Source organism: Pongo abelii, chromosome 10 (assembly GCF_028885655.2).
Source record: "Pongo abelii isolate AG06213 chromosome 10, NHGRI_mPonAbe1-v2.0_pri, whole genome shotgun sequence".
NCBI classification, from domain to species: Eukaryota; Metazoa; Chordata; class Mammalia; order Primates; family Hominidae; genus Pongo; species Pongo abelii.
Genome location: NC_071995.2, coordinates 87,423,575 through 87,433,469, shown reverse-complemented (window position 1 = coordinate 87,433,469; position 9,895 = coordinate 87,423,575). Strand labels below are relative to the sequence as shown.

General features: G+C 36.9%; 1 long non-coding RNA gene across 1 annotated transcript; it reads left to right on the top strand.

Moving 5' to 3' along the window:
• Nucleotides 1-591: 591 nt before the first annotated feature.
• LOC100939594 (uncharacterized) lies at nucleotides 592-9,112 on the top strand. Its single transcript, XR_152338.4, has 3 exons — nucleotides 592-734; nucleotides 5,383-5,568; nucleotides 6,912-9,112. It is a non-coding gene; the product is annotated as an uncharacterized LOC100939594 (long non-coding RNA).
• Nucleotides 9,113-9,895: the final 783 nt, after the last annotated feature.

Genomic DNA, 9,895 nt, shown 5'->3' with positions numbered 1-9,895 from the left:
GTATAAAGTCTGGAAAATTACAGTTTTGGCCTTACTCACACAACCTCCTGAAAATAATTTCTCAACCCTAGTCCCCATACACCATGAAAAGGGCCTTTCCTTATGACAATGTGGACTTGTGCTTCTTTGTCCCACCAGGTCGCTATCTATCTTTCTGCCTCCTCCCTATGCATGAAGCACCTCATCCTCAAATTTGGGGAGATCTTGTCCAATTTAAAAATTCTACTACTCAATCATACTAAAATAGAAAGTTATGATTGATTTTGATAAGTATGACTATCTATCTGGGGTGGGAAGAAGAGATGAACATGGTTTTTTTTTAGACGGTAAAAACAACTAAATAGAACACTAAGAGATGTGAGCAAGCACTAGAGTGGTGCCAAAATCGTTCTTCGCTCTGATCCCTCCGTTTAACAGAACTATAAAGCCCTTCCCAGTCTCTCCTCAGATGCCAGGGCTACGGGATTCCGTTGGCTGTAGCACCTCATCTCCTGCTGTAGGCTCCATGACTCGTCTCCAGTCTGACATCTTGTGGTCCTTCCTGTTGCTGCATTCATACTGGTTTACCGAGAGGGCAACAGTGGATTTAGTAGACTTCACGTAGCTTGCGTCACTGTTCCTGTCTCCGTGTAACTCACAATAAAGAGATTTTGGCATCAACTGTGAGCTTAGGGGTAGAAGAAGGGTATATGTTAGGAGGTGGGAGCGGAATCAATTCTTCAAATCTTAATGATGTAAGTCATAAAGATGTTTCCTCGAGCCACTGTTGATTCATTGTTAATGATTCATTACTGCGTTTTCTGCAACACTAAGAAACCATTGTTTCTACTAACTTTATAAAAAACATATAAAGAACAAGTGAAAATCCAGATTTTTTAAATGAGGTATGTATACCTTCCTGGAAAATTTGAAGACAGAGACAGTGTTTTACTATTTTCATTTTCGCACCTACAGTTTCTAGCATAGGCCTGGCATCTTGTAAATATTCAATAAATGTTTGTTGAATGAGTGAGTTAATTGATTCTCCTACCAGTCTGAGCTATCAGTTATGTCTCTGTGGCTAGATGGACACCATGTCTTCCATCCCTGCCAAGAGTTCAACTGAATTCAAGTTTATAAGTGGAAATGTGCGTGTATGAAGGAATTAAAACAATTCAGAAAATATAAAGTTTTAAAAACTACCTTTCCTAGACATAATCATTGTTAATAATTGGGTATTTATCTTTCTAGACCTTTTCAATATTTCTGTGTATTTACATATATAAATATACAAATATATACACACATATAGATTTATTAAAGCATAAAAGGGGTTTCTTTGGGAAATAGTTCTTGAATTTGCTTATTTTTCTTACAGTTAATATGTGTAGGAGAGCATTCTATGTCCATATGTAGAAGTCTATAGCATTCTGTTTAGCAGATGCATAGCATTACATAGTATAAATGTCTCATAATGTTAAAATCATTTCCCCTTTAGTGGAAATCTTTGTTCTTACCATGTTTTCCTGTACAATTCTTGGCCATGAAACTTGGTACACAAATGTGTCTTTCTATAGGTCAGTGTCCAAGAAGTGGGGTTGTTGGTCAAAGTATATATTGTGTTTAAAATTTTTCACGAATACTCCTAAATTGATTATGAATTGATACAAAGTCCTTGTCTCATGAATTAAGATTAATAAGAAATACTGAAATCAGTATTACTTTTTAATTTTTAGGGATGTGTTTGACATGATCCTAAATAATGTGGCTGACTGAACTTCCTGCTTCCTAAATAATTTGTATATCTTCTAGATACTTCTATATATGCTGGCTTGAAAACCTGGCACAGAGAAGCATAACTGGGCTTGGTTTTTCTTTTTCTCTTTTCTCCTATGGAGAATTCTAAGCAGCAGGTAGCGCCCTGGGGCACTGTGTTTGAGCTCTGAGAGTGGTCTTTCTATGGATTCAATTTGTTCACAAAAGAAAACTTTTGCAGTATCAATATTTGATATATGTTTGACTTCATATTATTACATGACATTCTTTTTGTCATGAAAAATGAATACTTATTTATTGTAGAAAATATTAAAAATGCAGAAAAGTATTAAAAATATAGAAATAAACTATAGTCTCACAAACCAGTGATAACTAACCTTAACACTTTGGTTTATATCCTACCAGATGTATACTGTTTTTAAACAAAATTGGGATGACACTATATTACCATTTTATAATCTGTTTTTTTCTCTCTACCTAAAAATATATTACAAACTTTCTGCCGTATTAATATGGCATCACTTCAATGATTGGTTTAGAGAGAGCATAACCATATAACACTTTGAGCTTACTCAGAATTTACAACTAGATCTCTGATGCTTCAAACTCATTTAAACACACATGATCTAAGGCAGAGAAATCCTACCTGTATGTTTGTATGTTCTCTGTCACTAATTAGAATAGCTATATCTTTCTGAGTAGTTACTACATACTAAATGTTTTGCAAAGCATGTGACATTATTTCTAATTGTCAAAACTACCTTCAGAAGTAGGTATTATTGTCAAAATTTTGCAGAAGAGGAAACTGAGATTCAAAGAGATTCAGCAAATTGCTCAAGGGCGCACAGTGAGCAAATGGTAGGATTTAAATTAGAATCCAGGTCTGTCTGCTTGTAAAACTGTTGCTTTTTAAAACTCTATCTGCTGTTTTGATCCGCATAATATTTTCAAGTGTGACTTTTGTTCTAAAAATCGCTGTCTAATATTAACTTCATGATTGAGTTGAAAGTAATTTCTGAAAGGAATTAAGACGCGTTATTTATTTTTTCTAGCTACATAAAAATGTTAAAGCACAGTGTTTATTCTCTTTTCATTGATGAAAACAACCCTTTCCTTGAGGATGGGCAGAGAACTTCTGTAACAATTGGAACTAGAGCGCCATCTGTTGACTGTAGAGTTCTAGGCATTTAATACAGGAAAATTACAAATCTGATCATCACTATTACTTTCCTCAACAAAGAAAATGCCCTCAGCTGCTGGGCGCCGTGGTTCACTCCTGTAATCTCAGCACTTTGGGAGGCTGAGCGGATGGATCACTTGTGGTCAGAAGTTCAATACCAGGCTGGCCAACATGGCGAAATTCCATCTCTACTAAAAATACAAAAATTAGCCGGGCACTGTGCCGCACATCTGGAATCCCAGCTTTTAGGGAGCCTGAGGCAGGAGAATCGCCTGAACCCCGGAGGCGGAGGTTGCAGTGAGCCGAGATCGCTCCTGCACTCCAGCGTGGGCGACAGAGCAAGAGTCCATTTCGAAAAGAAAAAACAGAAGAGCCCTCAGCAGCAATCTTGGATGAAAGGTCATTAGTCCTGACTTTAAAAGATCAATTTATAATTGATTTAAATTTCATTGAGATGAAATTTATAAAACATAAAATCAATCATTTTAAGGTGGACAACTCAGTGTAACCATCACCTACTTCTATCTAGTTCCAAAACATTTCCATCACCCCAAAGTCCATTACCCATCAAACATTTTTTCTTGTTACCCCCTCCTCCACAGCCCTGACCACTGTCAATCTGCATTCTGTTTCTATAGATTTATCAATTCTGGATACAGCATTTCACATGCATGGAATCATACAATACGTGATGTTTTGTGTTTCGCTTCTTTCATTTAACATGTTTTGTAGATATAGCCATATCATAGCATGTTATCAGTACTTCATTTCTTTTTATGGCTGAATATTATTCTATTTTGTAGATATATACACAATAGGATATATATATGTCCCACAGTCAGTTTATCTATTCATCTGTTGATGAACATTAAGGCTGTTTCTACCTTTTGGCAATTGTGAGTTGTGCTGCTGTGAGCATGAGTTAAATGTACTTATTTGAGTATCTGTTTTCAATTCTTTGAGTAAACATCTAGGAATGGAATTGCATTAGCTCTGATTTTAAAATAAAAATGTGATTGAGAAATACCTGACAACAGACTCAAAGATGTTTGATGTAAAGTAAAATAATTATTTCAACAGCAGGAAAAAAAATCAGTAATGAATCTAAGGATGAACATTTTCTTATGCTTATCCACCACAGTGAGTAAGAAATATTGAAAAGTCAGCCTGATTTGAAAAAGTCACTTAACCTCAGCAGCCCTCAAATAACTTATCTTTACAATGAGGCCAATGCAACTTACCTCATAGATTCGCCCTAAGGATTAAATTAGAAAACACAGTGCTTTGCACAGTGCCAAAAAATGTCGATTTCCTTCTCCTTTGTTTCTGCCATGACAGCTGATTCCATTTACCTGGAATTTCAGAACGGTGTGCACTTTCACAGCAAAAACAGTCTCTCAGTAATGACAGGCGAGTTGAAGGAAGTGTTGATCCATGCAGTTGCTTAGCATGATAGCGATATTGTTTATCTTCCCCTCTGTGGCTCTCTGTGTCAATGTACGTGAAATTTAGTTATTCTCTTCTAGAGACAACTTACTATATTTTTGTCTTAAGAGCAGTTCATCACTCTGAAAATGATCTCAGAAGGACTTACTTGTGAGATGTTTAACAGAAACTATATTTTAAAAACATTTTGTATTTTACCTAGCAAACATGCTGATTCTTGTTTTTCAAAATGTAATGCTCATGCAAAGGAAATGCATAAGTATATTCAAGGTGTGATTAACTTTCAGGTATTCCTTTGAAGCTTGCTGAGTTGCAAAATCTCTGTGCCCAAGAGAAACCGTATCTTTACAACCTTGCAAATATAGTCTGAATCTTAGTTTTGATGAAATTTTAATTGTAAATGATTGAGGGAAATGCTTATCTGTGACTGGCTTGACTTGGTCAGCACATTTATTTCCAAAATAAAATTAACTTCAGGGTTTCAAAATCTCTCTCTCTCTTTCTCTCTACCTGTCTCTTTCTCTCTGTCTCTTTGTGTGTGTTTATGTTTTAAAGATCAAGGCCTTTATAGGAGGCAAATGAGAAAAGCTAAGCCAATCTTAGAAAGAAAGGAATATCTATAATAGGATGTAAAACATACAAAATAAATGCAATTTGATGCATTTTTTTCCAGAAGGGCAGGATAAGAGACAAGTAATTGCCCCCAGGGACTCACTCAGCCATGACCTATGCTTGAACACATAGATTTCACCTTGAACACTAGCCGTTGCACGTTTAGTTAATGGTTGATGCTATATTCTTTATCTTCTTCTGCCAGGACACCATCTTGTCTAGTGAATAATATTATTCCCAGTTTATAGATGAGAAGACCTGGATTTAGAGAGATAACTAACATGTTCAAAGTTTACAATTCTATGGTGGAAGAGCTAGGATTTTATCTAAGCCATTGTAACTTAACCCCTATTTTTTTTTCTCTCTCTCTCCCTCTCTTTTTGTCCTAGGGTGAAGAAGAGTGCTCACCAGATTCCCTTCTGGTCTGGAAAAAGAAATCCCTTCAATCCCTTCTTTTGTGGATGTCATCTCTACCATCTCGCGATGAAAAATATTTCAAGAGAATCCTAAGATGGAGAGAGCATTGGAAGTCATCCAGCCCAATTCCCTCACGCATTTCAAAGCTTCTTTGTAAGGTAGGGCACCATTTACTATTACAAGGCCAACTTTGCGGAGTTTACTCTTTATAAAGCAACCTATCAAATATTTACAGCTACAATTGTGAAGAAATACTTGATGCAACTCTTTGAATGACCAGTTTTGCCTAGTAAAACCTTAAAATTACTTTTTAGTTATCTCATTTATTAAATTGTTCCTTTGTTTGTTCACTCAAAAATATTAATTAAGCCAGGCTTGGTCTTATTTCACTTTGAAATTACAGTACTAGATGGTTGTGAATGCATACTTTATTCTACAAACCCCGCTGCTTCTAGTTCATATGGAATTTGCAGGTAACTAAAACTCTTTGTCTTTTTTCCCCAAGAACTGTTGCTTAGTCAGATCTGTTCTATTTAACCTGCAGTTAAACGTTTCCCTTAAACTGAAGCATTGAATTATTCAGTTTTGACCCTTCTGCCAGTTTTTTGAATGCTGATTAATACCTGAGAAAGTACTCTAGTTCTCTGGTGTCTGCAAGATTGGTACACATGCTGTCCATGTCTTCATTTATATGTTCATTAAACATACTGGATAGAAGGGGGTCAAGTTCAGAAAGCTGAGGTTCTGTAGTACAGATCTCTCCAACGTCTTGACACTTAATATATTACTTAATATTTTGCTGAGTGGATTTATTCAAAGAAATGAATCCAGCAGCCTACATGCCTTAATTTTGCCTAAAACTATTAATGAGAAGTGGTTAAAAGCCTTGCTAAATTCCTGTGAAAGAAGCTTGACCTCCTGGTGTAATTGTCTCAAGCCTGCCTTGCTTGGCCAAGGACCCAATCTTTAGGCATAATCCCAGAAGATAGGGTCAAGTTCAGAGGCTTAAAGGTACAATATCAGGAGAGATACAAGCAACTCTCATAAAAGTAGAAATGAAGTCCATCTTGTATGACTTTATTTTTGGTTAATCTTTACTGCCTGTAATTATCTACCATCTCATGTTTGGGATACCCACAGCATATTTTAAGTATAATCATCTAGAACTGTTCTTGGAATAAATTACTTTCCTTAGGGCAAGTCGTGCCATTATTTTTCTTCTCCCTCTGTGCAGCTCCATGATCTTCAATTGTCACTTAGGTTAACGCAGTCACTCATAAAATGTCAGGCTCCTAGAGGCTGATTCCTCTATGTCAGAAACTTGGGACATGTTTTCAAATACTCACTGCATCCTATTATCTTAGTTAAATAATCAATTTAGAACTTAATCTTTTTCAGTTTCAGTAAGTATGATTTGCATTTATTTATGGGAGTCAAGCAATACTGTTTAATCTCTATCATTTTTTTGCAAGTAAGATGAACTCTTTCTTTTATTTTTTAGAAAAATGCCCCCAGAAGTTTGTTTGCATCATGAAGATCAGGTCTTGAGAGATCCAGTCTGGCTCTTCCCTGTACAAAACATTCCTCACAAACAGAATATGGACAATTGCTAAATGTCAAAGGTAAAGTTATTGTGGGAACTCCAAAAAGTTCAAGTGAGAGCTCATTCTATGAGTGACCATTTACACCTAATTTTTTTCTGTGCTATATTACTTATTCTGAAGTGGTTGATCCAGTTCCTAAAAGGGAATATTTCATTACCTTTCATTTCCTGTAGCATCCATTCTGACCCCTTTATCAGTTTAATTATTCCCTGATTCCAGTCTTCATTCACTCATTTATTTGAGAAATATTTATTATCCAACAACTATGCCAGGTCCTATTCTATGTGTAGGGGCTATAAAGTTGAACAAGACAGAGGAGGTACTGGCCTCAGAATTTACATTCTAGTAGAAGATGAGAAAGTAAAAATAAACACATGGAAACATGAATGAACCGTATATTATAGACTGTGATAGGTGTAGTTTGGGTAAAGCACAGAGTACAGTAGTAAAGATAAACTGGGTTCAGAGTGGGGCTATTTTAGATGGAATGGAGATCTCTGAGGAAATGAAATTTGAGCTGAGACCTAAAAGGTCACCCAAGGACTCATGGGAAAACTCAGTTGTTTCTATCAAAATTAGGCTTCATGAACTCCAGGCCCTTGCAAGTGATGGTTACCAAGTGGGAAATGTCTCACTGGCAACAGAGGTTGGCAGACCCAGCTCCAGTTCCATCCCAGCCAACATACCAATGTCATTAAAATAAGGCCATTCATCAAGCTGGAGACTATTACTAGAAACAAGCATTCTAAAGTGCCATTCGAGTGCCAGGCTCTCAACACTGGGCATAATACTGCTCCATGAGGCTTTTGAGAGCATGTACTGAGGCATGACCAAAAAAATTAAGTCCCATGTAAGTGATGCAACTGCTCTCCAATTACTGTAGAAGTATCTGCAGACTAACTATTGTGCGTGTGTGTTTGTTTGCTTTAATGAATAAATTCAGTCAACCAACCATCTAGCTAATGACTAAATCCATTCTTTTTCTTCCAAAATAACTGTCTATTGGCTGAAGTTTACTGGTTTTTATTTCTATTTGCATACATAATTTTCTAAACCCCATTCTTATGGAACCTTCTCTAAGTTCCTCTCTATGGCCCTGTTCCATGTTCATACGGATACACACAAAGACACAAATACACCAAACTAAGTTTAGAGCAGTCTGGTGCCTGCCTAAGACTTCGGCCTCATCTCCTGCTTCTACCCTCTTTAGTTTAGGAAAAACAGGTAACGTTACTGAGTGCCAAGTATTGTGCTAGTAGCTTTGCATGCATTTTTTCATTTTATCTTCACAGGTTTCTTCTATCACCATAATCTGTATGTTTGACCATGGTGTTTCCTCCACCTGAAATTCCCTTGGTGCTCTGCCTGGGGAACTGTTACTCATTCTTCAAATCTCAACGGAATGATCTCCTCCTCTGGAAAGCTCTCCCTACTTCCCTAGGAAGAAGTAATCCCTTCCTCAGTTCTGCTTTGATTATAACTTTATAAGCACCTATCACTCTGCATGGTATTAGTCCACTGTCATGTCCATTTCCTCCACTGGGATGTAAATTGCTTACGGGTAATAATTAGGCTTTGAATCATTTTATGATCTGGCCTAAGACAGTGCTTGTCACATACTATAGGCTCATCAGATGATGGCTAAGTAGAATTAAATTGAATCAAGTTGAAGTTATCATTTTGATGTTTATCAATTAACATGTGTAGTGTGTTAAATGGTGGTCACTAAAAACATATGTCTGCACCCTAATTCCTGGAACTTGTGAAGATAACCTTACGTGTTAAGAAGAAATATGACCTTAAATGGATATGGAGACAAGGAGCTTATCCTGGATTGTCTGAGAGGGCCCTAGATGCAATTGCATGTATTCTGATAAATGGAGAGAAACAGAAGAGGAGGATGCATTGTGACCATGTAGGCAGAAGTTTGAATGGTGCAGCCACAAGCCAAGGAGCCCCTGGGGTCATCAGAAGCTGGAAGAAGCAAGGAATGGAATCCTTCCTAGTGTTTGGAAGGAGTGTGCACTTGCCAACACCTTGGTTTGAGACTTCTGGCCTCCAGAACTGTGACAGAATAAAATATCTGTTGTTTTGAGCCACCCAATTGTTGCTAATTTGTTAAAGCCACCCTAGAAAATTAATATAGCATCTGCAATAACATTTCTCAAAATATATGTTCCTGTGAAATGGAAGAGTTCTAGGGATCTAATAGCATATAAGGAACCCAGATAAGTTATACAAGTTTTTCCCTGAAAGTCTTTTCAGATTCTTTAGCAGGCCAAGGTGCATTGTGAATCCCAAAAACTTTAGTGTTTTTCAGCATCTGTTATCACAGAATCCTTTCCCCACCCATGGAATTGTATACTAACCTATTTTTGTAGATGTTGATGTTCTGTAGAACAGTTTTGGGGTCTATATGACTTAAGATCCTTCTACAATGGAACACAGTGAAGAGGGTATTCAGAGGAGGTATAGAGGGCATTGATCTTGCAATATATACTCAGGAAATTACCATGGGCAGAATAAAATGCTTTTGAAAGTATTTAGTGTTTGCTTGGCACTGTTTCTCTTGGGTTTAGCTTTGCAAAATTTTCCTCAGGTATCATTTTTCTTGTTGCTGTGGAGCCAATTCACTTCCCAAGGCAAGTTGGTGATTGGCCTAAGGGAAACTATTGAGAAAAAATGGACAGCTCAAGATGTGGTTTGAATCATTGATGTTCTTTCTTGGTGCACTTAACTCCTCTCTCTGCTATTATTTTTCTTCCTCACTCTCCTGGAATCTCCCTCTTTCCCAGTATAAGTGAGAGTCTAATAGCTCATGATGCAGCTTGATTTGTTGTGTATTGAAGTGACAGTAGCTGCGTTTGTTTTGGCAAACCCA